Genomic DNA, 26276 nt, shown 5'->3' on the forward strand with positions numbered 1-26276 from the left:
ATTCTGTTTGATCGTGCTCACCGGTGCGGAAACCTTGTGGTGAGCCTGCCGAAAATGTTGGAGGCCCAGCTCCACGGCTCCCTCTCCAGTGCTCCTGCCTGACAACCGGCGTTAGTTTGTTGCCTCCTAATGGGCTCCGGCATGGAGTGACCCGAGCAATGCCTGCTGATGGACCACAATGCACCAGTCCCCCTGTGTTAAGTCATCAGTCTACTCCTTCATCAGAGAGGCCCATGTGTCTCAAAACATTTGGCCCACTGCTGTGGGTGTGACGCTCTTATCATGGAGGCCAAGGACACCGCTCGTGTCAGAGATGCTGAGACGTTCAGTTTTGTCCAATCAGACAACAGGGTTTGGGCGCAGCATTGTGGCTCCAGGGTAGGGGAATAATGGATTAGGTGTAAAACAGTCACATGTAATCTGATGAAAAGAAAAAAAACACAGATGATTGCTACTACTTGGATTGTTTTTAAATTCAGAAAAGATTTCTGCGAAGCAAATACATCATGACACCTTTATGTTTCCTCAGTGATATTCAATGTAGCTTTAAAAGACATCACAGTCAATTGGTTTTCCACCTGAGCGAATCTGACCACAGGTCAGTGAATACTATGTTTACACAACAAATGCTGGAGGACACCAGGTGGATGTTTCTCTTATATTGCCTTAAAAGTAGAAAGTTCATGAGTGTGGTCATTCAAAGTGTTACACACATTTTTAAAACATCACCCCCAGACAGATACGTTTTATCAGATTAATCACGGGAGAAAAACATTAGGACGTTGGACGAGTTGTGTCAAAATATATAAGTGGTTGAAATAGAAGGGAGAGAGAGAAAGACAACTAAAGCTGAGGAGATGAAGGAAGACAATTTCATGCAGTGGAGGTGACTTAACTTTTTCACCTGATTTGGATCAAATGTTTGTGGTTGTCAAGCCCATTTGGAAGTAGTTTTACCCTAACAAATGAGTTTCCCACCTCCGCCTTCACCCGCCTCTATTCAATCTTAGCCAATACTTCACAGACAGATGGAATCGTATTTACCTAATAAGATAATTATAATAATATATGGAAATTGGCAAACACTTTCATCTCACATGTACATACCATTACATAAATGGGTGTTCCCAGGAACAGAACCATGTACCCTGGTGCTGAAAGTGCCGGACCATACAAGCACCAAAGGATGAGATGGATGCATAATCTACATGGTACTACCACACCAGTGCACACACATATGTGTGGTTTTCTATTCTTGTGGGGATAAGAAAATGCACTGCTCGGAACTGCTCTCTGAACCTTAACGGCCGAATAAAACTCTAGGATTGACAAACTAAATAGTCCTGTAAGACTGACAAGTCCCGTGCAGCCATTTCCTAGCGTTTTGCAATGTACTGTTTCTTAAAATGATCAGTTTTTATTTACACCCGAGTTGTGCTATTGATGAAATGTGACAAAGGAACAACTTTATAACTGTAGGCCCTAGACAAAGCTGACTTCCAGATCTCTCTATCCAGAGCAGGAGAGCAGAGCTGTTACCAGAGCCTGTCACTGCTTCACTCACCAGGGGCTTGACATGTTGCCCTACAGCCCTCTCTCCTGGTTCCCAGGGGACTTCATTTCTCATGCCCTCCTGGTAAACATAATATACAAACGTTCCATTACTGCTGCCAGGACCACCTAAGGAGACAGACAGGCAAGCCGGCAACCAGACGCTGACAAAGATTTTCTTTCATTACCAAAAGGTTTATCCAAAATAAACCAACTTCAACATGATAAAGATCAAATCATCATATGGAAACATCCACTGGGTCCGGAGAGCGGGAGACATCTTTGACCTTATGCCATTTCTGAATGGAATTGTGTGAATGGATAATGTGGTCATTAGTTACATACTAACCTAACATTTCGATCTTAATTGTTCAATGTCAATATTTTCAAACAATATACTTTAGTAAAATTCCCTAACATACACATGGGTTTAAAAGTTTATCTACTGATTACTTAGTAAGTAAACATATCAATGGAAAATCAACTGAGAGGGTATTTAAAACATTTCACCTGAATTTCACCTGAATATCACCTGAATATCACCTGAATATCACCTGAATATCACCTGAATAGAGGAAATTCTGAGTACAATTTATTATAGGACTCAGGTTGGCTTACTGTTGAATGGTACAGACAGCCGTGAAGTAATAATTCACCCGCTCTTAAAACATTGATTTGGCAGAATACACTCCGATGACATTTGCACAAGGCCAATTTGATATAACCTGCATGCTCTGACAAGAACATGGAATTTAGACTGTGGCACGACTCTTGTCAGATACAACGTGATAGGCATGAGATTAGTCACTGATAGAGCATATGACATTTTTAAATGGACAGGCTAAGAATGTGACCACACCGAAGCTGGTTTGCAACATCGCCAGTCAGAAATTGATTAAATATCACTGTTCATTTCCACTCTCCATCTCCTCTCTGCCCTGCATGTCATGGATGTGATATTGTTGCGTTTTATCATATGTGAAATTAAAATGATGGCGGCCCAGGACACAAAAAGCCTGTTTGACATTGAAAAACACTAACAAGAAAATAACAAAATGCATGCATACACTGTATTTGCTCTTGAACCAAATGTATAATTCATAGTTCCATCTGTGCTCCTTGGAACATTTAACTTCATGTCTTACAACAGACAAAAAAAATAATGATTAAATTAAATCGCTATAAAATTTATGAACAAATGTTTGGCTTTTTTATTTATTTATAAATTTTTTTGAGAACAGAAACGGTGTCTCAATAACACATCAATAATCTAAACAGTGGCAGGATCACCTCGCCTGCCAATCAAAGAATGGTCTGGGGCATGCTGTCTGTCCTGATTTCAAATATTAATACAGGTTAGCCTTGCCAGATGCAAAACTGTAGACTGGGGCACTTGCTGGCACCAGAAGCAAGGCCACAGTTTGACAAGACAAACAAGAACCTATAAATAAATTATGAGCTAAATGGTTTGGAGAGGTTTGCAAACACGTAATTACAAGAAGTACCATGCAACAGTAGCAAGAACCCAGGCCAAGGATTTAATATATTGCAATACGTACTAGGACTTTAGCATAAACCAGCCATAACACAAATCAAATTAAAATGAATATGCTGGGTTTTTTCCTAGAATGGGAATGGTCTCATATATACACCTCAGGATATACACACCTCAAATTTACACTGAAATCCAAAGGTACCCCTATTTTAAGGTGTCAAACGTGTTTGAATAGATGAATGTTATGTTCAATGAAGAAGTGATGTTAAATATTTGGTTGTGTAACCTTTACAAGCAATCCTAGCCTGAAGTCACATCTTGCACATCTTTCTTTGCCAGGTCAGCCCTACAGCCATATTCAGTTCCTGCATGTTTCATGACCTATTCACCTTTATTCCTTACAACTGGATTCAGAATTCAGAATTGATTCATTTGGTTATATCTGAGCAGACAAGGTGTTTCTGTACACTTCAGGATTCACGCAACAGTTCTGTCAATGGAGACCAGTGAGACAGCCATTCACGCCCCAAAACATAACAACCCCTCCACCATATATCGTAGATAAGGTCATGTTGTTTTTTTCCACCAAACCTTCCTCTTGCTGTCGCTCTGATACATGTTAATCTGTGTCATCTGTCCACACAACTCCTCCTTCCAGAACTGCAGGATATTTATTTTATGCTATCTTGTTTTTGTGGCAAACAAGTGCACCTTTTTGCACCTTGCAGTCCAGCCTCTAATAGATGACACAGCAATGTCTAACTCCATAAGAGTGGAGGTCGATCTGTTGAATTTCTTGTTTATTTTTTACATCATTATGTTGATCATGTTTTGGTAATTGACTGTGGCGTTCTTGCTTGATCTACCAGGCAGTTTACCATTAGAGAGCTCACAAGTGATTATTTTCTTCTTTTTAAGGTAGCCATAATTACCAGCAGCAAACCTGTATATCAGCAAGAAACATAACAGGTCAGAGGGCCCCTCAAGAAGTTATGGTGACAAAAGCTGCTGTACATAAAAAAATAAGCAACACTAGCACCAAACGTTCATTAAATCATATAATATGTTGCAATGCTAAACAGTTTAAAGAGTTCACTAATAACACAAACACACACACACATAGATTTTCTGCATCTGGGCATAATGTCGGAAAAAAAAAACGGCAAGGACTAAAAACAAACAAGCACATAAAGAATAATTCCCTTGCAGTTAAAAATTCCAGCCCTCTTCTGGAGGAGTTAGTTATACTGTATCTGTATGTGGGTGTTTGTGTGTGCAAGCACATGAAAATGTATGGAAAGTCCAAACTGACAGTCTGAATGCTCATTTTCAAGCCCTGGGGATGTGAAACACACATCCATTGCAGGCAAGGAGAGGGCTTCTGGAAGACAGGAGGACAGAACTAGAAATGGATTTTGCGTGGTGGTGTGGTTGGGGGGAGATAAGCAGTCTGTGTCTGCTTAGTGGACATTAGCTTCCTTTAGGAAGCAGCAGCTGTTGACCGTTGTTGGATAAAGGATGTCAAGAGTCACATTATCGTAAGCAGATGGATATCCAGGATACCCTGATGTAGGTCTGATGTTTGTAAAATGAGAAGAATGTGCTAAACAGGGCATGTACTCCCAATATGCACCCCGGTAACCATGAGTGTGGCAGAAGCTCCAGTTCCTGGGACCTGCCGGTATGTCACTCATTTTTACCATTTAGAATATATTAGGATCCTATTTAGCTGGGGACAATGAAGTAGCTACTCTTTAATTACAACACAACAATAACTCATGTGTTTCCAATACATTCAACTCTAATTATTACAGATGTAAACTGGTTTAGTCAGTATGGAAATCCATTGCACAGGAAAATATTGATACTAAGGACTGTGGAGTAAAATAATGCACACTGCTCAAAATAATTAAAGGAACACAATCATAACAGTATAACGCCAAGTCAGTCAAACTGCAGGGATGTCCAGGTAAGAAGCATAAGCGATTGTGTTTCAATGTCACTGGTGAAAATGAAAGTGAGAACCGGTGCATTGGAGAGGCAACAGCAAGACAACCCCCAAAAAGGGAATTGTTTTGCAGATGGTGGCCACAGACAGTTGCTCTCTCCGTATCCTTCCTGACTGATTCTTCACTAGTGTTGCATTTTGCTAATGTCCATGTCACTCCTGGTAGCATGAGGCAGTACCTGCAGCCCATTCAGGTTGCACAGGTAGTCCAGCTCCACCAGGATGGCACATCCATACGTTAAGTCGCAAGGTTTGCTCAAGAACAAAGTAGCCTCAAGAGCATGGAGGAAATACCAGGCGACGCCCAATACATGAGGAGAGCTGGACAGGGCCACAGAAGGGCATCAACCCAGCAGCAGGAACAGTATCTGTTCCTGTGTGCGAGGAGAAACAGGAGGAGCACTGACAGAGCTCTACAAAATGACCTTCAGAAGGCTACTGGTGTGCATGATTCTGACCAAACTGTCAGAAACAGACTCCATGAGGATGGCAAGAGGGCCCAACATCCTCTAGTGGGACCTGTGCTCACAGCTCAGCATCATGCAGCTCCATTGGCATTCGCCAGAAAACACCAGAATTGTCAGATGCACCATTGGCATACCGTTCTCATCACAGATGAGAGCACATGACAGACGGGAAAGAGTCTGGAGACGCCATGTTTAATATTATACTGCCTGCAACATCATCCAGCATGACCGATTTGGCGGTGGGTCAGTGATGGTCTGGGGAGGCATATTCTTAGAGGGTTGCACCAACCTCCACATGCTAGCCAACGGTATCCTGACTGCTGTTAGGTACTGGGATTAAATGGTCAGACTCTTACGCTGGTGCAGTGGGCCCTGGGTTCCTCCTGGTGCAGGACAATGCCCAGCCTCCTGTGGCCAGAGTGTGTAGGCAGTTCCTGGATGACGAAGTCATTGATGCCATTGACTGGCCCTCACGTTCCCCAGACTTGAATCCAATTGAGAACCTCTGGGACGTTATGTATCAGTGCATCTGACACTGCCAAGTAGCACCACAGACTGTTCAGAAGCTCACTGATGCCCTGATCCAGGTTGGGGAGGAGATCCCCTAGGACACCATCCGCTGTCTCATCAGGAGCATGTCCAGACGTTGTTAGGAGTGCATACAGTCAAGTGGATGCCATACACACTACTGAGTCACATTATAAATTGGAGTTGGAAATGATTCAATTGTACACTTCGATTTTCAGTGTGAGTTTGAATCCAGCCCTCAGTCGGTTGGGGATTTTGGTTTCCACTGACTGTTGTTACGTAATTTTGTTCAACAAATTACACAATGTACAGTAAAGATTTTGATATTTAATATAATCTGTTCATTGAGATCCAATTTATGATTTTTATGTTCACTTAATTTCTTTTGAGTATTTGGATGTTTCCAGAGCCTTTGTTGAGGATTTTTGTCTACCTTGAATCTCAACAACAAAGAAGACATGGTAAGTTACTAAAAACCAATTAATACTTCATAGAAAGTATTCACCCTTCTGTAACAAGGCCTTCATACCAAAAATACAGATTAGGTTGGTAAATATTGACATTTTCCTTTAAGTCCATTGTAATGCATTATTCTCTCAACTTGACCTTTGCGATCAGTGACTGGACTGGTCGATAAAACAACGTGTCATTCCAGACATTGCCACATTGAAGAAGTTATTTACACAGAGATCGACTATTTTGTGTACATCCACCATTTATTTGTGAAGGATGTACGCCAGTCCATTAACTTACTTCAATATTGCCGGAGAGCTTAAATCACAATGTATCCAAGCTCAGAAATTAAAGCCTTTGTTGACCAGTTTTTGTCATGAAATTCACTTTGCCTAGCACATCGTTTTCCACCTTGAAGCAGCAGAGAAAGCAGGGAGGGAGAAAAATCAATTACACCTTGCACTTGTGTGCAAGAGGAGGAGAAGTGTTGGGAATAGCAGCCTAATTAAATAACCCTCAAAGGAAGGGAAAATACGGCCGGGGCACTCTATATGTGCCTCCGATGATTAGCGCATCGATTTATTAAAATGCAGGCTCAATCTCTTCCTGTTGGGTGCTTGTTTGCCAGTCTACACTGAAAGGCAGACAGGGAGAAGAGACCTTAGCAGAGTGACTGAGGTAATTAAGGTCAGAGTCTGTGTGCGCGCGCTAAGCAGGCGCAACTCAACGAGGAATCAGAGGATGTGGGTGGTGTTGTGGGGTGTCGGATGTGTCTCTACAGTGCTTTGTCAACCCAATCCATTTCGGTTTGCGAACCAGAAAAGCATTTGTAAACTCTTGGCAAGACTGGGCCTACAATGTGGACAGTGGTACGCGGAGTTGCAGCTGTAATAATTGTGATGAATGTCAAATCCTTCCAGACCAGATGAAGATAACAAACAGTGGAGGTCATGAGGTCTAGGTCACAGGGCCCCTAATCCACAGGATAGGGCTAAAAAATTTAATATTCTGGCAGCCTGGTCTTCGGGACATCCGGCCACTTAACCAGCTTTGTCAGCAAGACTGGGGGAAAAAACTAAATTTAAGGAGATATTAGCTTGAAATAAGTGAAATAACCTGCCACTGGAACAAGACAAATGACACTAGGTAGGGCGGGACTTGGATGAAATATTGAATTTACACATATATAGCAATAAGGGTTATGATTCGCAATTTTCAAACATGGATATAAACAGTAGATAATCTAATTTAAAAATAGAGATCATAGTCTACATAATGTGCTATTAAACTGATTAAAAATGTTAAACTGATTAAAGTGTTTTCTATTTTACACTCATGACCAATTTGAAGGTGCAGTCTGTGTTGGAAGTATTCGTTTAACTGCTCATTTAATGCAATGGCGTTTGCTTACTGTTTTCATAGCTGGTTAGGCAAAATGTCTACCCTTGAGGTATACTTTCTCCCATATTAAGTTTTATTTGTAGGCACGGACATTGAAGCCGAAACGTTTAATAACCATGCTGTTGTGTACGTGGGACAATAAATCTTGGTGCCACTCGCTAACTTGAAGCAGACATATTCGCTAGCTGTTGCAGTGTTCACTCTAATATTGAAAAACCAAACAAATTTTAAACTACTTAAATACCTGTACTAATTTAATCTATAAAATCACCTACAGCACCCGCAAGAAATGGATGCATGCCCGTTGCCTCGCGCAAAGCGCATTTAAATAAAAATATTTGGAGCTGAATATTGCGTAAATTGGCGATTTGGATAATGCACAGGTAAACATCGCTATTTCGATTATATTTTGATTAATTGTGCAGCCCTAAGACTTAATACGTCTTCTTAGCTAGTGTTAGGGTTGCTAACAGCCTAACAGTTTTTACTCTGAAAAGATTATTAATATTGATCTGATGTCTCAATTCTGTTTCTGTCATGTCAAAATAACTTATTTCAGCTAAAACATACCTCATAACGGGAATTATATGCTAAACAAGATATTCAAGGCATATTTACTCAAACCAAGTGTTATTATCTAACACAAATGTAGCTGGTTAAGGAAATATAGGAAATCTCTTATTTTAAGGACTTTTAGATTTTTAACCAGGAAACAATATAAATATACTGTCTGCCAGAAGACCTTTTGCAGTGCAGTTATCTTTTATGCACGAATTATGAATTTATTGTATTTTGGAAGCGAAATTTGAACTGCTCTTTAGAGATTTATTGTGCTTATATTACTTAACAGGGATGCAAGTGCAAATAACGGTGTTATTTGGAGAAAACCATTTATTGGATTTAAAACTCACATTAGCTCAAATCTTACCAGTCTTGCTGTTATTAGAGACTTGTATATAGATAATCTTAACAACTTTTGTATAAGCAACACTTGTGTACTTCTTATTTAAAGGTTAGTTGATATCATTGATGATAAAAAAAAGTATTGTTGAGATTCCCATAATGGTCCTCATATTTCCCTGGGAGACAAAGGCCCAGCGGTGACACCATAATCTCAGGGGAGTCTGCATGCAACTGGTCTCAATGTGTCTGATGCCACTCCTCTACCTAACTGACTGTAATTGGCATTCTCTCCTCTCTTTACGGAGTTATTACATTTCACCTCTCAGCTATTCCATGCACCCCTGGGAGCACTTTGCTCCCTGGCGCTTCTCCCAATGTAGTATAATGTAGTCATCTTTATAAGCTCTCTCGCTGTCCCTCTTTTTGTCTCACCGCATTAACTATAATGGGGCATCATCACAGAGTTGTCTTTTCTCCTTCTGAATAATGAGGTTAGGTTAGTTTCGACAGCGTGACTCAACTGGAAAATTGCACAGTAGCAGTGTGCATTATCACATTTAACAGATACCTGTGTCCACAATTAATGCAAGAGAGGATTTATTTAGAAGAAGAAAATCAATTATGTTTTAAAACATTATTGGAGGCTTAACTTAAAACAAGTTTATCTGTAAAACAAGTTTATTTTCCAATAGAATAGAGGTCCCTCCCAATCTCCTTTTTGTGGTTCTTATGATGTTAGCCTGCTGGCACAAGAGGCTGATTCATTCCTCTCCATAGTCACTGGAATTAAAAAATACATTCCAGTGGCTGTCCGTGTCATTGCTAACTAAACACCAACTTGCCCACAATTAAACTGGGGCTTCCTTCTCATTGGAATGCTGACATCTTGGTTCTATCTCTGCGTGTCTTCAAAGTCATGATGGCAGGCAGAATAACCCACCATCCATTTCCTACATAGTTGCCTGAGCAATAATAACCATACATGTTTATCTGAACGTTTTTCCTTCCAATTATTCATACTATAGCTACAACGTGATTTGAAGGCATCTTTAAAAATCAGAGCTGACATGTACCAACAAAAATCTCAAAATTAGGGAAAAAAAAGTTTGGTCCCTTGATGGATAATCCATAAGTTCTAATTGATCAAATACAGCATTAATTAATATATTGCGTTGATCCGATATCCAATACATCACAAGTTACTCTTCTGTCTCAAAGGCACTGAATTGATTCTTGCCATGCTCCTTTCCTGTAAAATGGGACTAAATCAACCTTCCTGTTTTAATGACACCAATCAGCCAAGAAAATACAACCTGGTCTGTCTTATTTGTGTAGCCAGCTTGACCTCCAGAACAAACCTTAAAGGGGTATTCCACCCCCAGACACACAAGTTGTTACATTTGGGGAAAGCCTATACTCTTATTAGTCAGTGAAATATTTTGTTTAAACATGATTTAGCTTCAGTGTGGTGCATCTCTGAAATATGAAAATGTTGGCATGACATATAATCCTTTTCTATTCTTTGGAATGCAAATTAGGAATAACACATTATAACACAATGCTTTAAAACAATGACCTGGACTCCAGATCACCAAAACGGCCAGTACCTTGTATGGGCATTCAGAACTAGTCTAGAACACATTGATCAATCGTCTACACTGTCATGGCAAAGTACTTATTTCCCATATTACACACGGTGCCAACAATTTATCTAACCAATTTCACATGTAATTTGCTAACTTACTATAATCATGACATGCAGAAAAAGTTGTCACAACATATATTATTGTCTTATATTAAATATGAATATTACTTAACTATGTACAGTATGTCATAGGGATTTGTGTTGTTTTGGGTGGATTACTCCTTTAAAATGCCACGTTTTGGAAAACACTCCCAATTTAAAGTATCTAAGGGTATTATGGATGGATTAAGTACTGTATTAATCAATATTAACATGATACAGCCCCTCCACCCTCACTCAGAGTATGCACCTGCAAATGTTTTTCATTGATGTGTATCAATAGTATTCCTTTCCTACTTTAAAGAGCATGCCAGTTTAAATTGTGGCCTTCTATTCAAAAGAAGGCATTGCCAGAGTAATGAGTGTCTGGCGTTCACTGCTGACAAGGGTATTTAACCGGAGGAAAGGTGCCAGTTGGCTGTTCACCTGACTCCATGCAGAATATTAACACAGACCAAGTAAATCGAGCATGAAACAGAAATCCATCTTTCTGTCCTCCACCACAAAGGCATCTTTTTAGGGTTGGCAACCGTTTTATGCGCAAGCCAGCCCGTTTCAAAAGCCATATCTGCCCCGCTGAGTTCCATGTCTACACTCCAGTGACTGAATAACAGATGACACAACACTACACTTTCCAAGACTCCGGAGCATTTGCAGAGAAAAAGATTTTCAATATTTTCAGCACCGTAGCTCCACAAATTAAAACATGTCACAGTGCCCTGATAGCAATATAGTCAGGAATTCAAGCCTAGTTTTGTCTCGTTTCCTGCCGTAGGCTATGACCCGACTGCAAAACATGGGACATCAGCTATTTGACACTCTTTAACGGTGATGAATGTCTGTAAAATATGTAATGAACCCAGAAAACGGTGACAGTGAACGGACACATATGCATACTAAGACTCCAATCACCTTGCCAGAAGGTCGCTATAAAAGATTTAGATAAGCTATGATAGATGCACCTTAAAACCCTTTGATGCACAACATGGGTCAAAAGTGAACCGACTGAGTTTTTATTTTCTATATCTTTGCAATAAATTAATTTCTTTATTCAGTACTCCAGGTATTCCTCAATTAGCTTGATGTTGATCCTCACAAATAGTTGTTTTAATTTTTCCCTTCCTACCTTTTGAATATTTTTTTTTGTATCACAACACTTCTAATGCACAACATGGGTCCAAAATAACCCATATTCATTCCATATGTTATTTTATACATGATTTAGTGTTTTTTGCTATATCTTTGAAATAAAAGTATTATAGTCTTACATATTCCAGGTATTCATGAAATATGTTCTACATACATTTTACACACATGGGTAAGAAATTACCCATATGTATTCCTAATGGAATTTGTTAGGAACTTTTGATATTTGTAAATGTTTGCAATTAGGAACATATTTACTACGGACAACTATTCACCTGCCAGACAACACAGTTGGCTTTGCACATTTGATACATGTAAGTCTTTTTTTTACAATTGTTTTACCTCAGAAAATTTTATATCTCGTGAAAGATAACTGTACATACTTTTTGAACATAAGGTTACCTTGACGACCTCCATACTAGAGAGTATGCCCAATACTATTAGCTAGATAGCTAGCTAGCTACTACTCTATTCTATCTACCTACCATACGCTAGGTCAACAAAAGAAAACTTGAAATAGAACAGTATATAGTGGATCAACTGATTGTTGTTGATTTGAAAATATTCTTGTGCTTTTTTTTTTATCCAGACTGTTATTATGGCTGGCCCCCATCATGCCAGACTTACAGCAAAAATTGTCATAGAGATGCTGCATGAAGAGCAGGGTGAGGAAGCAATCCTGATTCTGAGTCTGAAATCCCTGATGCTGATGACCTAGACTATGTGCCACAGGATCAAGCTGGAGTTGTGGGTGTGTCTTGGAATTCAGCTCTCCTAGATGAAGAACACTCCTTTGATGACATGGAAGACTCTTCTGATGAGTCATCTGAAGAAGAAACTCAGACCAAGACCAATAGATTGAGTACAAATGGGTCTTACTAGGATGAGCATCCCCTCACTCAGGGCAGAACAAGAAGCCACAAGATCCTGAGGAGTGTCCCAGGAGCTGCACCTGGTGGCCCATGGTGCTCTGGTACAATGTGCTGGATGTTGCCCCCCTCAATGCCTACACCTTCCCTGCACAACACCCTGATTACATGGGGGGTATGACCAATGCCTACACCTTCCCTGCACCAGACCCTGATTACATGGGGGGTATGACCAATGGGGTCATGTAGTAATACAAAAACTAGATGATAATGATTAGTGGTAATCAAAAACAAGATATTTAATTATTTATTCGAATAATAAATGATTAAATACATTTATTTCAAAAGATATAGCAAAGAAACACTCAGCCATGCACAGAATAACATAGGGTATGAATATGGGTCATTTTTGACCCATGTTGTGCATTAGAACCAATCATTTGCGAATATGTTCACATTCTAACATCACACCATGAACAAACTGTAACTCAAAATATCTAGGTCCCACTGCTTTTGGCCAGGTCTCATAAGTGAACTGCCTAGGGAATAGGGTCCCACTGCTTTTGGCCAGGTCTCATAAGTGAACTGCCTAGGGAATAGGGTCCCACTGCTTTTGGCCAGGTCTCATAAGTGAACTGCCTAGGAAAAAGGGTCCCATTTGGGACGTGGCCGTAAGACTCTCACACATAGTCAAACTGTAAATCATTGGGTCATATTTCATCATCAGCTGTCAATCCAGCCCACGCCTGTCCGATGAGGAGGTGTCAACTGTGACAGGGAGGAAAGGGGAAGGGAGAGCGCGAGCCAGCGGAAACTAATACAGAACGAGAGCGGGAGGAGCGATCTTGTGTGAACGTACAGCCATGCAGCACCAAGCACAACGGCTTTTCTTTCCGTTTCAGGTGTCCTTCAGGCCCCCCACTGACTCAAACATCTGCTTACATCAATAGTGTATGGAGGAAATCAGTACCACACCAGAGACATGGCAAAGGCTGCCAAGGTTGGGTGTCACGGGGAGGTGGTGATAAATCGGGATTTCACGGTCTATTAGTTGGCCCCACTTTAAAATTAACAACTACTATGAGGGAATTCATAAAGCTTCATAAGCCCCGCATAGAGACTTTATTAATGTTACTGTATGTCACATAGGCTGTGATGTTGAAGTGATTGTATGCCAGGGTAATTGTATATTTTCAGACACCATGTTGGAAGTATCCTTGAATTTCAATATAACATTTACAGAACCTGTATCTGTCGCAAACACCAACTGTTAGTTCCAGTTTCCAATCACCATTCTGGCAGACTGAATGAGGACATCCACAGGTGCTTTGGTGACAGTAGACTAGACCAAGTCAAGGGGAATGTGATCAAGAGAATGATCATTCAGTCATGTTCACGTCTACAGCTATATTCAGTTAACAGGCTCCAAGGATTTCTATGTACCACTATATTCTCGTCATGAAGCCAGACCAGGCAACAACAGCACATGCTGCCTTTTTCTGTTAATACAACCGAATGTGACCTCTAACAACCACCTTAGCAACAGTAAGCACCAGGTGTTCAGCGCTAAGTCAATCTTTTACACGGTTGGGTAGAACAATATGGATTTTAATAAGCTCCTTTAGGAGCAGGCCGGCATAGAAGCCTGGGAAAATAGAGGTCTATGTTACTGAATTACACTCATGTGTGAATATAGCAGGAGATAATAAGCATTCTGTGCACTGTTTTCAACACCAGGTAATGTTTAAATTACTACATTTACCCTCTGTTAATGAAATGGTCAATGTTGAAACTGGTGGTTCATTTAAATATATGAGGTACAATTACACTCTTCAGATTACATACATTTAGTTTCTCCTCTTTAGCCTGTTATCAGTTACTTTATTAATAAAAGTACAATTGTACTACAGCTTCCTATGAAGTTATGGATATAGCAGATCAAGATCAATGTTATATAATCAACAATTATTGCAGGCCTACGGTATAGATATTTCTAGAACCAGCTAGGAGATACTTTAGTTGTGTACTGCAGGTTACACCACACACTGAAAAAGATTTTAGACCGGTTTGACTGTAAACAGGGCTATACAATGCAGTGCCATATCCTTCACATGGTTGCTTAGTTTAAGCCTCTCAATTATTCATCCTTCAATCGATATACCCAACGAGGACATGTGGAGGAAAACTGAAGGACAGACCAATCATTTGAATCTGTGTTAGACCAGTATACATAAATATATTAACTTAGCTACAAACTCAGTGGAAAGGGCCCAAAGGTTTAAGTAGCAAGTTCAATGTCTTTCCCTTTTTTCTGTGAATTTTATTCCCTAGTTCCTTTCTTATGTGTTCGGTTGCAGCCAATTATGACAAAGCAAGTTCTGTGTCAGAGAAGACCTTCTCATTAGACAACCTCCAGTTCAGTCTGGAGACTTAATGAATGCCCCCTCTATTACTACAAGTTTACTTCATGGCTTAAAAACAAAGTCAGTTTGAGATATTTTCTGGTGCATGCAAAACACACCACCGAAAGTCACACATCAACGCTGCTCCTAACTAGTTAGTGAGGAACAAAACCAATTTTGTGTTAGCGGGCTTACTTTGGTTTGACTTTTCCTTCCAAAGAGAACGAGCAACGTGTTATGCTCCCTCTGTGCCGTTGCGCCACCTTGTGTTCTATGTTCTACACAGTATTACGCTTCACCTGCTATTCTCTGTTCATTACCCAGGTTTCTGATACCTTGGATCACTTCCATGAAATATTTACTGTGAAAGAAGTCTGGTGTGGTGGTTAGACCGGGGTGTTATTGTCAGTTGGGCTGTGTGAGACTTAGGCCCTGGGGCCTGTGTGAGACACAGCTGACCCTCTCCCTGCACCTGGCAATCCTGGCAACTAAGGTTAACTCCAACTAATGAAATAATAGCTCAGTTACCGTTCCTCGCCCGCCGACTTGACCCTACAGCTGTGTGCAAAACAGCTAGGTAAACACTGGCACATATAAGCAAATTGGGGCAAGACAAACAAAGGAAACAATTAATAAGGTGGAGCAGAGGAGCATGTAATTGTGTGTGTGTGTGTGTGTGTTTATGTATGGTTCATACCTTCTACTAGGTCTTCTCTGACTCCTTCCATTGGTTGCATGTGCCTCGGCGAAGCCACTCACAGCGACCGATGGCCTGGCGTGAAATCAAACCTCACAATTAGAGGCGACGTTGAAGCAGCAATGCATCGAAGGCTTAGCTTCATTTTGGTTGGCCAGGGAACAGGCGATCTGGTCAGGCTGTTTATGGAGAGTTCCTGTCTTAATTTGTGGGAACGGTAGCTCGTAACCTCACTGTAAACAAAGAGCCAGAATTATTCTCCTCTACAGTCTATAGTCCATATGGTTGCCCTGGGCAGGCCTCAGGACAATTATGGGATTTGGGGGTTTAAAATTAAAGGAACCCTGATGCTCTACAATATTATTCATTTATTTTTTTGTTGTTGTCGTCCAAATCGGTTGTTGACAACAAAATCAGAAATATTTATTTGACTTCCATTATGAACTGTAATGTAATGTTAAAGTCAATAATGTGGCCTTAATGTATGAGACTACGCTTCAATCTGACACCATTGCTATTTGCATGATTAAATACAAATTAGGCTGATCAATTCTCTATATTAGAAACTATGCAAAGTTAATGACACTTTTCCAGCCAACAGCACCCTATATTTTACACATTACTTGACTACATTAAATTAATTAAGCAGGAATGGCAGCTACTCCTACTCATACTTTCTACATTTCAGTCCTCTGATTCAGACAGAAGGTCAGAAGTATGAGTATTGCATGAGTAGGGGAAAAAAAAAGCTAAAAAATGAAAAATAATAAGAGGTTGAAAATAGAGTAGGTAAAAATACACAGCAGAGAAATGCTATCCCACTTGAGTGGGACAGACATGTAATTTAAAAAAAAAGATTTAAATAATACAGAGAGTAATTATAGATCTCAAACACACATAAGTAACTGAAATAAGAAAGTACCACCTAAGCCTGTCAGGAGACTCTTCCTCCTTCGAAGGCCAGGCTTACAGAGGAAAGGACAGTTGTGTTGTATGAAATATGCCACCACCCATTTTCAGTATTTAGAGGAAACCAAAGAAAACCAAAATTATTTTATTGTTTTCTACAGATTCCCCCAGGCTATTTCTGAAGGGGCACAGATAAAACATGAGCAAAGTTCGGAATAACACAACAAAGACCTGACAAGTGTGTCTATTTTGAGAGTGTTTACCTTATTAAAAGGTGTAGCATGTCTTTAGAGCATTGCTACACAATTATGAGCTCCTGCAATCACTAGTGGGGTAATGAGGTATTTGCATACTAGTCAGAACTAGGAAAAAACTTTCATGTATTTGTTTGTGTTAAGAATACAATTACAAAGACTGCATGAGGGCTTTACACCTATTCTAACCCGATTCCAAAAATGTTGGGACACTGTACAATTGTGAATAAAAACAGAATGCAATGATGTGGACATTTCTATATTTTATTCAGAATACAACATAGATGACATATCAAATGTTTAAATTGAGAAAATTTATCACTTTAAGGGAAAAATAAGTTGATTTTAAATTTCATGGCATCAACACATCTCAAAAAAGTTGGGACAAGGCCATGTTTACCACTGTGTGGCATCCCCTCTTCTTTTTATAACAGACTGCAAATGTCTGGGGACTGAGGAGACAAGTTGCTCAAGTTTATGAATAGGAATCTTGTCCCATTCTTGTCTAATACAGGCTTCTAGTTGCTCAACTGTCTTAGGTCTTCTTTGTCGCACCTTCCTCTTTATGATGTGCCAAATGTTTTCTATCGTTGAAAGATCTGGACTGCAGGCTGGCCATTTCAGTACCCTGATCCTTCTTCTATGCATCCATGACATTGTAATTGATGCAGTATGTGGTCGGGCATTGTCATGTTGGAAAATACAAGGTCTTCCCTGAAAGAGACGACATCTGGATGGGAGCATATGTTGTTCTAGAACTTGGATATAACTGTCAGCATTGATGGTGCCTTTCCAGATGTGTAGGCTGCCCATGCCACACGCACTCATGCAACCCCATACCATCAGAGATGCAGGCTTCTGGACTGAGCGCTGATAACAACTTGGGTTGTCCTTGTCCTCTTTAGTCCGGATGACATGGTGTCCCAGTTTTCCAAAATGAACTTCAAATTTTGAATCGTCTGACCACAGAACACTTTTCTACTTTGCCACAGTCCATTTTAAATTATCCTTGGCCCAGAGAAAACGCCTGCGCTTCTGGATCCTGTTTAGATACGGCTTCTTTTTTGACCTATAGAGTTTTAGCCGGCAACTGTGAATGGCACGTGGATTGTGTTCACCGACAATGTTTTCTGGAAGTATTCCTGAGCCCATGTTGTGATTTCCATTACAGTATCATTCCTGTATGTGATGCAGTGCCGTCTGAGGGCCCGAAGATCATGGGCATCCAGTATGGTTTTCCAGCCTTGACCCTTACGCACAGAGATTGTTCCAGATTCTCTGAATCTTTGGATGATATTATGCGCTGTAGATGATGATAACTTCAAACTCTTTGCAATTTATCTTTGAGAAACTCCTTTCGGATATTGCTCCACTATTTTTCGCCGCAGCATTGGGGGAATTGGCGATCCTCTGTCCATCTTGACTTCTGAGAGACACTGCCACTCTGAGAGGCTTTTTTTATACCCAATAATGTTGCCAATTGACATAAGTTGCAAATTGGTCCTCCAGCTGTTCCTTATCTGTACATTTAACTTTTCCGGCCTCTTATTGCTACCTGTCCCAACTTTTTGGAATGTGTAGCTCTCATGAAATCCAAAATGAGCCAATATTTGGCATGACATTACAAAATGTCTCACTTTCAACATTCGATTTGTTATCTATATTCTATTGTGAATAAGTTTATGAGATTTGTAAATTATTCCATTCCTTTTTTACTCACAATATGTACAGTGTCCCAACTTTTTTGGAATCGGGTTTGTATTATGAATATGGAAGAGGGTCTGTCATCTTTCTTTTGAACTACATTGTGACACAATATGGTTGATTTCACTTCACACTACCAGGGGAAGTCCCTGACAAAGAACGATGGGGTAGGGGAAACTGGGATGAAGTAACGCTTTGGCTTACTATCAAAATATTGTTTGATTAATAAAATGTGGATGGAAGAGATACTGTCCATATCTCAGTTGCAAATACAGATGGTATTTACAGTACCAGTCAAATGTTCATACACACCCACTCATTCAAGTGTATTTTTGATTGTCAGAAATGTTTCACATTGTAGAATAGTGAAGACATCAAACTATGAAAAAAATATTTGGAATCATGTATTAACCAAACAACATGTTAAACAAATACAAATTGATTCATATTTAAGAAGTAGCCAAGTTTTGCCTTGATAAGAACACTTTTCAAACAGTCTTGAAGGAATTCCCACACATGTGAACGACTTGTTGGCTGCTTTTCCTTAACTCTGCAGTCAATCTTATCCCAAACCATCTCAACCGGGTTGAAGTCAGGTGATTGTGGAGGCTAGGTCATCTGATGCAGCATCATCAATCTCCTTCTTGGTCAAATAGCCCTTCCACAGCCTTGAGGTGTTTGGGTCATTGCCTGTTAAAAAAAAATGATAGTCCCACATATCGGCATCCAGAGGGGAGGTGTTGCGCAGCAGAATGCTGTGGTAGCCATGCTGGCTGAGTGTGCCTGGAATTCTAAATAAATCGAAGAACAACAAACCACCCCCACACCATCACACCTCCTCCTTCATGGCAGGAATCACATGCAGAGATCTGTTTATCCACCCCTGCGTCTCACAAGGAAATGGCGTTTGGAACCAAAAATCTCAAATTTAGACTCATCAGACCAAAGGAAATCTTTCCACCAGTATAATGTCAATTTCAAATGTTTCTTGGCCCAATCACATCTCTTCTTATTGGTGTTCTTCAGTAGTGGTTTCTTTGTAGCAATTCCACCACAAAGGCTTGGTTTATACAGTCTCCTCTAAACAGTTGATGCTGAGATGTATGTTACTTGAACTCTTATTTGGGCGGCAATCTGAGGTGCAGTTAATTGCCGATTTCTGAAGCTGGTACCTGTAATGAACGTATCATCTGCTGCAGTGGTAACTTCTGATCCAATTTCATCATAGTGGTTGATGGTTTCTCTGACTGCACTTCAAGAAACGTCCAAAGATCATGATATTTTCCTGCCATGATATGGACTACTACAGTACAAAAATAATGATGGTCTATTGTAGTGAGCCACTCTCTCCCTCACTCACCCCTACTTCCCTAGAGTGACTGTGAAAACAAAATCCTGGTGAAGCGCAAAACAGATCCTAGAAAACCAGCCCCCTGCAAACAGAGTTTGAGGGTAATATATGCAAATGTGTGCCATATCATAATCATGGAACATAAAAAAAGTATGCTGTTCCTAAAAAAGAAAAAGTTAGATGTCTTTATGATGCTGCTTGCTGGTCTTTTAGGCCAAACTTTTATTGAGATATACTCCTACCTATAAAGGTTCACCGTTATCACACCTCAGATTTATCTACATTGATAGTGCCTTCGTAAAAAATAATATATATAATAATAATCATGGGCAATAACATATCTAGTGGAGAAATTAGCCTGCCATTTTGTCTGGCAGCCACCCAAACACGTCATTCCCAGAAAGTAAAAGAGTGCAGTACAGTGCTGCTGTAACAGAGTCAGAATGACACTGCTTGTGCTGTGGACACGTAGGCCAGACTAATACCAGGCAGGGGAGCAGGTGCTGCTCTCTGTTTGATAAAGATCTTGCTTTGATGTCAATCTTACTGAATCAAGCCCATTTCCTACATTAACCAGTGGACTAACTGTGCTTTGATCTAACAGCTCAATCGGCCCATCACTCTCTGTCTGTCATGGCAGTGCCATCTGCCTGTTGTGGGGTGGATAAGGTCCTGTCTGAATGACAGAGCCGGCCATGACTGCCATCACGTCTGGCTCTGTGGACACTAATGTACAGAACACAACGCTTTGAATCTGCGAAGGGAATGAACCAGCAGCAACAAACCTGAGACCTTCAGTACTGGACAGCTCATAGTTAAGATGTCAATCAGAAAACCTCTCGTTATTATGCAGCACTTACTTTTTAAGGTCACAAATAATTTACCTTTTATCTTGATCTGATCCTGTTCATAGTTCCCCTGCTTTCAATACCATCCCTGTAGAAGGTGGTTTGCTGTTCTTTCAGAAAAGTGAAATCAAAATATTCAGCACACTCTGTAACTGCCCCGTGAACAGTTGATTATTTTCACATGGTGTTTGAGAATAATTTTAGTTGATGACCTGTAAACCATCTTTGCTATCTTCATCACATTGCCGACAGTAAAAGACGCTCCACTTTGTCCACAACTCCATGCTGTGGGTCCAGGCCTGGCTTTATGAGATCATATCTGTCTGGCAACAGAGTGATCCTCAGTGGCCCTGACCCATATTGAATTACTAGAAGGGACAAAGACCCTCAGATGATGGCAATTTGACTGGAACACCACGACAATTATATTTCTATGCCCCCCCCCCCCCCGTGCCTCAGTGAAAGACACCATGCATGATCAAGATCACCCTGGGAACATGTGACACACATTAAGCCCATGCAGAGTCTCCACATGGAGTGGAATGTAATTACATACAACTGGGTTGCAATAGCTTTTGGGTTTGATGGAGTGGAGTGGGGTGAACCTTTCTGAAGCCTGTTGTGCGGCCTGGACATTGAATTTTCCGTCACACAGTATAATCGGCCTCTATTCACAGTACCTTGCTGACTCCTAGTGGCCAATTAATTAAATGCAGACAATAACAAGAGTAGAAGTTACTATGTGAGCAGCGCCCCCTCTGCACTCTCTCTTAGTTGACCGTTTGTGTAAAGGACACTGCTGTGCCTGTATTTTACTGTAACATTAAGCTGAGTGGGAGAATGTCACAATAATGTATAACAGCTGTGAAGTATGACTGTGTGATCCAGGTCTAACAATGTGTGGATCATAAGTCCCCACAAAGACAGTTAAACCAGACTAATCAATCCCCCGGAAGGTTTTGTAGTCAGACCTCACAAAAAATGCTATTACCTATTAGGTTAAAGGTAAAACAAGTGTAATTTGTTTTAGAATTGTGGTTCCATTTAGGTTTTGACATTACAGGTTAGGTTTCGAGTTAGAAGTCAGGTTAAGTTAAGGCATAATCTTAGGTAACTAAGGTTATTTTAAGTACAAGGGTGAATGCAAAGCCTTGAATCAAGACTAGACATTGACCGTTCTCTTACGCCTGCACAAAGGATGTGATGAAACACCTGACTACCAGTAACAACTGTCAAGCCAACGGAATAAAATACCTTTGGTGCTCTGAAAGAGGGACCATTTATAAAATGTTTGCCATTGATCAAACTAATTAATAAAAGCACACAAAATGAACATTTAAGAATCTACACCTTGACATCATAGTAAGTGTAAAATAAATATATACCCAATTGATGAAATGTAGATGTGAAAAGGTTTTAGAAAGACATTAATATGTTTCTAGCGATGAGTAGAAAGCCTTTGGGAAATGATACCGGAGTCTGGTGTGTTTTTGCATGCGTTTGTCTGTCTGTGTTTTTATTTTATTTTTATCTCCGCTTCAAGTCCTCGAATAATGTAAGCAATATACGAGGACTTGTTGCACTGGCCCAAGGTCCAAACAGTGGCCTGACGGCCTGTTGGGGTTGGCTGCCTTGCTTTCAGGGTCTGACGGATGGAATGGGCTTTTTGGGGACAGCCACTTAATTCAGACAGAATATTGTCTGGCTCTGTTGTGTCAACAGCTTCCTTTCATCTTAGAGGGCTCAAAGAGACTGTCTTTGTCTGTTTTTCTCTTTTCCATTCCCTCTCTCCCTCTCACATACAAACTCCTAAGTCATTGTCAGTCAATGTGTTAAGGTTAGGATGGGTGTAGCACAGAGGGCTACAATAGGACCAGGGCTGAGGTCGTGGTATAAAGCTTTGGAATACAGAGTTCCTCCTCTGGAAAGTACTCCATACATTGACGGATTGGGCTGGCGAGTGTCCAAAAGGAGAAAATGCACATTCTTCACAGAGCCTCTCGGTTGCAACTCCACTAGACGATTTTTGAATCTATGTCCCTCCAGAGACCAGCCTTCATAAGTGAAGCACATTTACTAGGTTCATCCATCATGCTTTCAAACAGAAGCCTTCGTGTGGCTGGCTAAGGTTAAGTAAGACCCTGGCTCAGAGCCCTGAGGGGGTGACATTCACTGCCATGATCGAGTCATCTCTCACTTTGTGTTTGTCTGGCAGGAATAATACAGTACAACTTTACTCTCCATGTGTTACAGCGAACACTGGAAACGTGCCTTTGGCTATGTTTATAAAACCCCTGGCACATAAAGCAAATGTTTAAGATGAGCACGGGCCGAGTTACAGAGCAGTGCCCCTGGATGGAAAGTATGTTGTGGCATTATGAGCCTCGCTCAAGGGCCTGACAGCAGAGGAATATCTTGAGGGTGTGAAACCAGAAGTCTTCCAGGTGCCAGATCAATTTCACACTTCCTCCATCGCCCAATCAGGGAATCAAGCCAGTCACCTCTCACAAACAGGTCCAGCTTCTTAGCTGTTAGACTAATGAACGCCCACATCTCTGAGGATGCCAGATTGGTGTCAAAACCTCAGACACATCCAATGGATTCAAATGAGCTAAAAGTAATACATCTGTGCCTTTTCTGTTGAGTCCTCAAACTACTACCTTCCTCTAGTTTTTCCTTTTGGCAGTTTTTCTTAGCAGGCCTTTCTCACAAGGCATTGTACTGTACACATTGAAACATGTCATTAGGACATACCTCCTTTTCACACAATGCCTTTCCACTACTGGCTGGTCAAGTGTACACTCTGCAAAGCATGTAGGAGTGCCCACCAGAGATCAAAAACATTTGGGGAAATTGCTGAATATAACCTTTGTGTCCAAAAGAGGAGGATTTCATTTTTGTCTAAATTGCTTCAGTACATGATAGAACGTTTTGTTAGGTTCCTTTTTCCTCAGCTTGCTTCTGCAACTTTGTAGAAAGACTATAACTGCAATGGAATAATGCAGAGTTTTACATTAGACACTTAGTGGCCCCGTAGTGCTTCCACTAAGTTGCAGATACTCTCCACGGACATTAATGACATCTAGCACAGCATATCTTGCCTGGACAGGTGGTTTAGCGTACAGCAATCAACGTAACAGCAATCAGATCAAACTCAACATCAGCTGTTTGCAGGCTGTTACAAGCCTTTTGAATAATAATACATACACACACTTATGCACACACACTAGTTTTAACATGCCATATAAAGTTACTAACACATTTACACTTCCTTACTCTTCCGTCTCCCGCTGCAACCTCCCGAGTCTCTATCCAGACTCCACACAGCAAACAGCATTAAATCAGCTGGTTCGGCACAGCGCACTCCCTCTCATTATAACAGCAGAGTGGAGGGTTGGCTAGCCAGAGCCCTGCGTTTAGTGACATGATATAGGGATACAGAGATGAGTGGAGCCCTTCATCTCCCTGCCTGTCTATCTATCTGGAGTGGTGACAGCTGTAGCAGTATGGCTGACAGTGGTGCTGTTGTCCCTGGTCTTCACCGCAGTTTGTGAGTGTGTCACCACTCTTTTGTCCCCATTTTCGTTGTTCTCCTATCTTTCCCTACTGACACACGCGCACACACAGACAGACAGACACTCGACTTTGGGGTTGACCAGAGGAACTATTGTAACTATTGAAACGCAGGGCCTGGGAAGAATGACAAAAAATGCAAGAATAAAAATGCTTCTATCTCACAGTGACAACCTTAACTCATTCCGAACAATATATTAAAACACAATGATCAGAACTGTGAATCTTCAGATAATGACTGGAAGCATATATTATTATGGGTCCATTTATCAATTTCTGGTCAGTTTGCAACTGTTAAGTTCATGCGGTCACATCAAATCTGCTGGACTAAGTCCCGGCTAACTAAAATGTTCCCAATCAACAATGTGACTGTTGAGGAAAGCCACTTGTAAAACGTATACATATTTAGGCTCTGTCGAAAGAGTGGTGTGATTTGGTGTTTTTGCAACATGTCACACAGGTCCAAGGCATTAATTTTCTTTAAAGTTCAGTGAGGGCAAAGTTAGCATGAACAGTTGTTTGACAGATTCATTTTCCAAACATCGTTCTTATATGGAGTTCCAGAACCTATGTAGCGTGACCAAAAAATAATTGGAAAACGATGAGATCACAATGACAGCGCCTTTTGTGTTACTTAAACTATTTTGTTAATTTTTCACATTTTCCACTTCCATGTACATTTTATGCAGTGCCTATTTTGCTTCAAAATACATTCATTTGTATTTGTTTTATTTTATTTGTTATTTATTTTCTTGTACCCTATTTTCTTGTATTTTCTGACAGTGCATCATTCTTACCTTTAGCATTGTAAATCAGCACGAGGTCGTTCTAGAGCATAACCAAAACCTCCTGTTCCAGAGACTGTCCTGCATAGAATATATTTGTATTTTTTTTTTAAACGTTTGTAAGTGCTCACTGTGAATGTAATTTTCTTCTGACTATTCACTTACCTTTTGGAAAATACCACGGCTTGCAAAACGGTGTTGTAAAACGTGTTCCAGAGACGCCTGATTCGAGCTGAGTTACTTTGCATCTCCAACCACTTGGCCATGGCGATTGTCTATGTGATATGACAGCTGCCAGTAATGACTCGAGACAGTTTGGGAGTAAGAGATTACAAGTAATCAGTTACATGTATTACAAAAAAATAAAAAATAACTTATCAGTTACGTTACCGAAAAGATTACTTTTGGATTACTTCAATTGAAAAATAATAGTTGCGCCAAATAATTATGTACGTTGTATGTTTGAGTTTAATATTTAATGTTAAAAAACATCGTTATTTGAACCAAAATATTTGTTGTGTGCCTGCAGTTGTTTGTGATCATCATGCGCGCAAGGTGGACGGGCAAAACCAGTTTAGTGACGGAGGATCGCGCTAGTTAAAATATCTCAGAGTTTATCAGAGTGGATCTTCGATAATATTAGCCGAGTCATAAAATGTTATTTAGTTATCTACTCGACACATAATTCTCAGAACAGTGATAGCCAATATGCCTACCTGGTGTTATCTTTTTCATGTTTTAGGTATATTTGTCAAATGCAACGAACAACACAGCCAAGACGAGTTGCACCGAATCATTTTTACAGGAATTGTTTAGTAGACTAGGCAACTATTTGTTAGATAGCTGTAACATGACGCTGCCTTCGAGATAAAACATTATATGGAATTGACCACGACATTTAAGAAAAGCTGTGTTGGGAAGCACTCTGCCAAAGGATGATTATTCGCATTTGACGCAGCCACATCAACTTCTTCCATACAGGTAGGCCATGTGATTATGCTTGCTTTGCATCTCTGAAAATGTTGTTCCTTGGTTATCATTGGTTGCTGACGTCATTTACTTTAAGCTAAGAGTGCAGGTTTATAATCAATTTATTTCTTTAATTTGCTTTTTGAAAATCCATCACTGGTGGCCATAATAATCGCAGGTTACGTTCGCCCGGGTAAATCTTACCCACGCGAACGTAAG

General features: G+C 40.5%; 1 long non-coding RNA gene across 2 annotated transcripts in view; it reads right to left on the reverse strand.

Annotated features, from left to right (window-relative positions):
- Window positions 1–25380, reverse strand: part of LOC117593605 — an 84720-nt gene extending 59340 nt beyond the window's left edge. The window contains exons 1-3 of one of the 2 annotated variants that reach the window (XR_004575052.1): window positions 25254–25380; window positions 25101–25169; window positions 15665–15739 (exon numbers count right to left, since the gene is read on the reverse strand). This is a non-coding gene — a long non-coding RNA (uncharacterized LOC117593605). The other variant, XR_004575053.1, reaches the window with a different exon arrangement.
- Between the last annotated feature and the right edge of the window lie 896 nt (window positions 25381–26276).

The sequence above is a fragment of the Esox lucius genome, chromosome 21 (assembly GCF_011004845.1).
Source record: "Esox lucius isolate fEsoLuc1 chromosome 21, fEsoLuc1.pri, whole genome shotgun sequence".
NCBI lineage: Eukaryota > Metazoa > Chordata > Actinopteri > Esociformes > Esocidae > Esox > Esox lucius.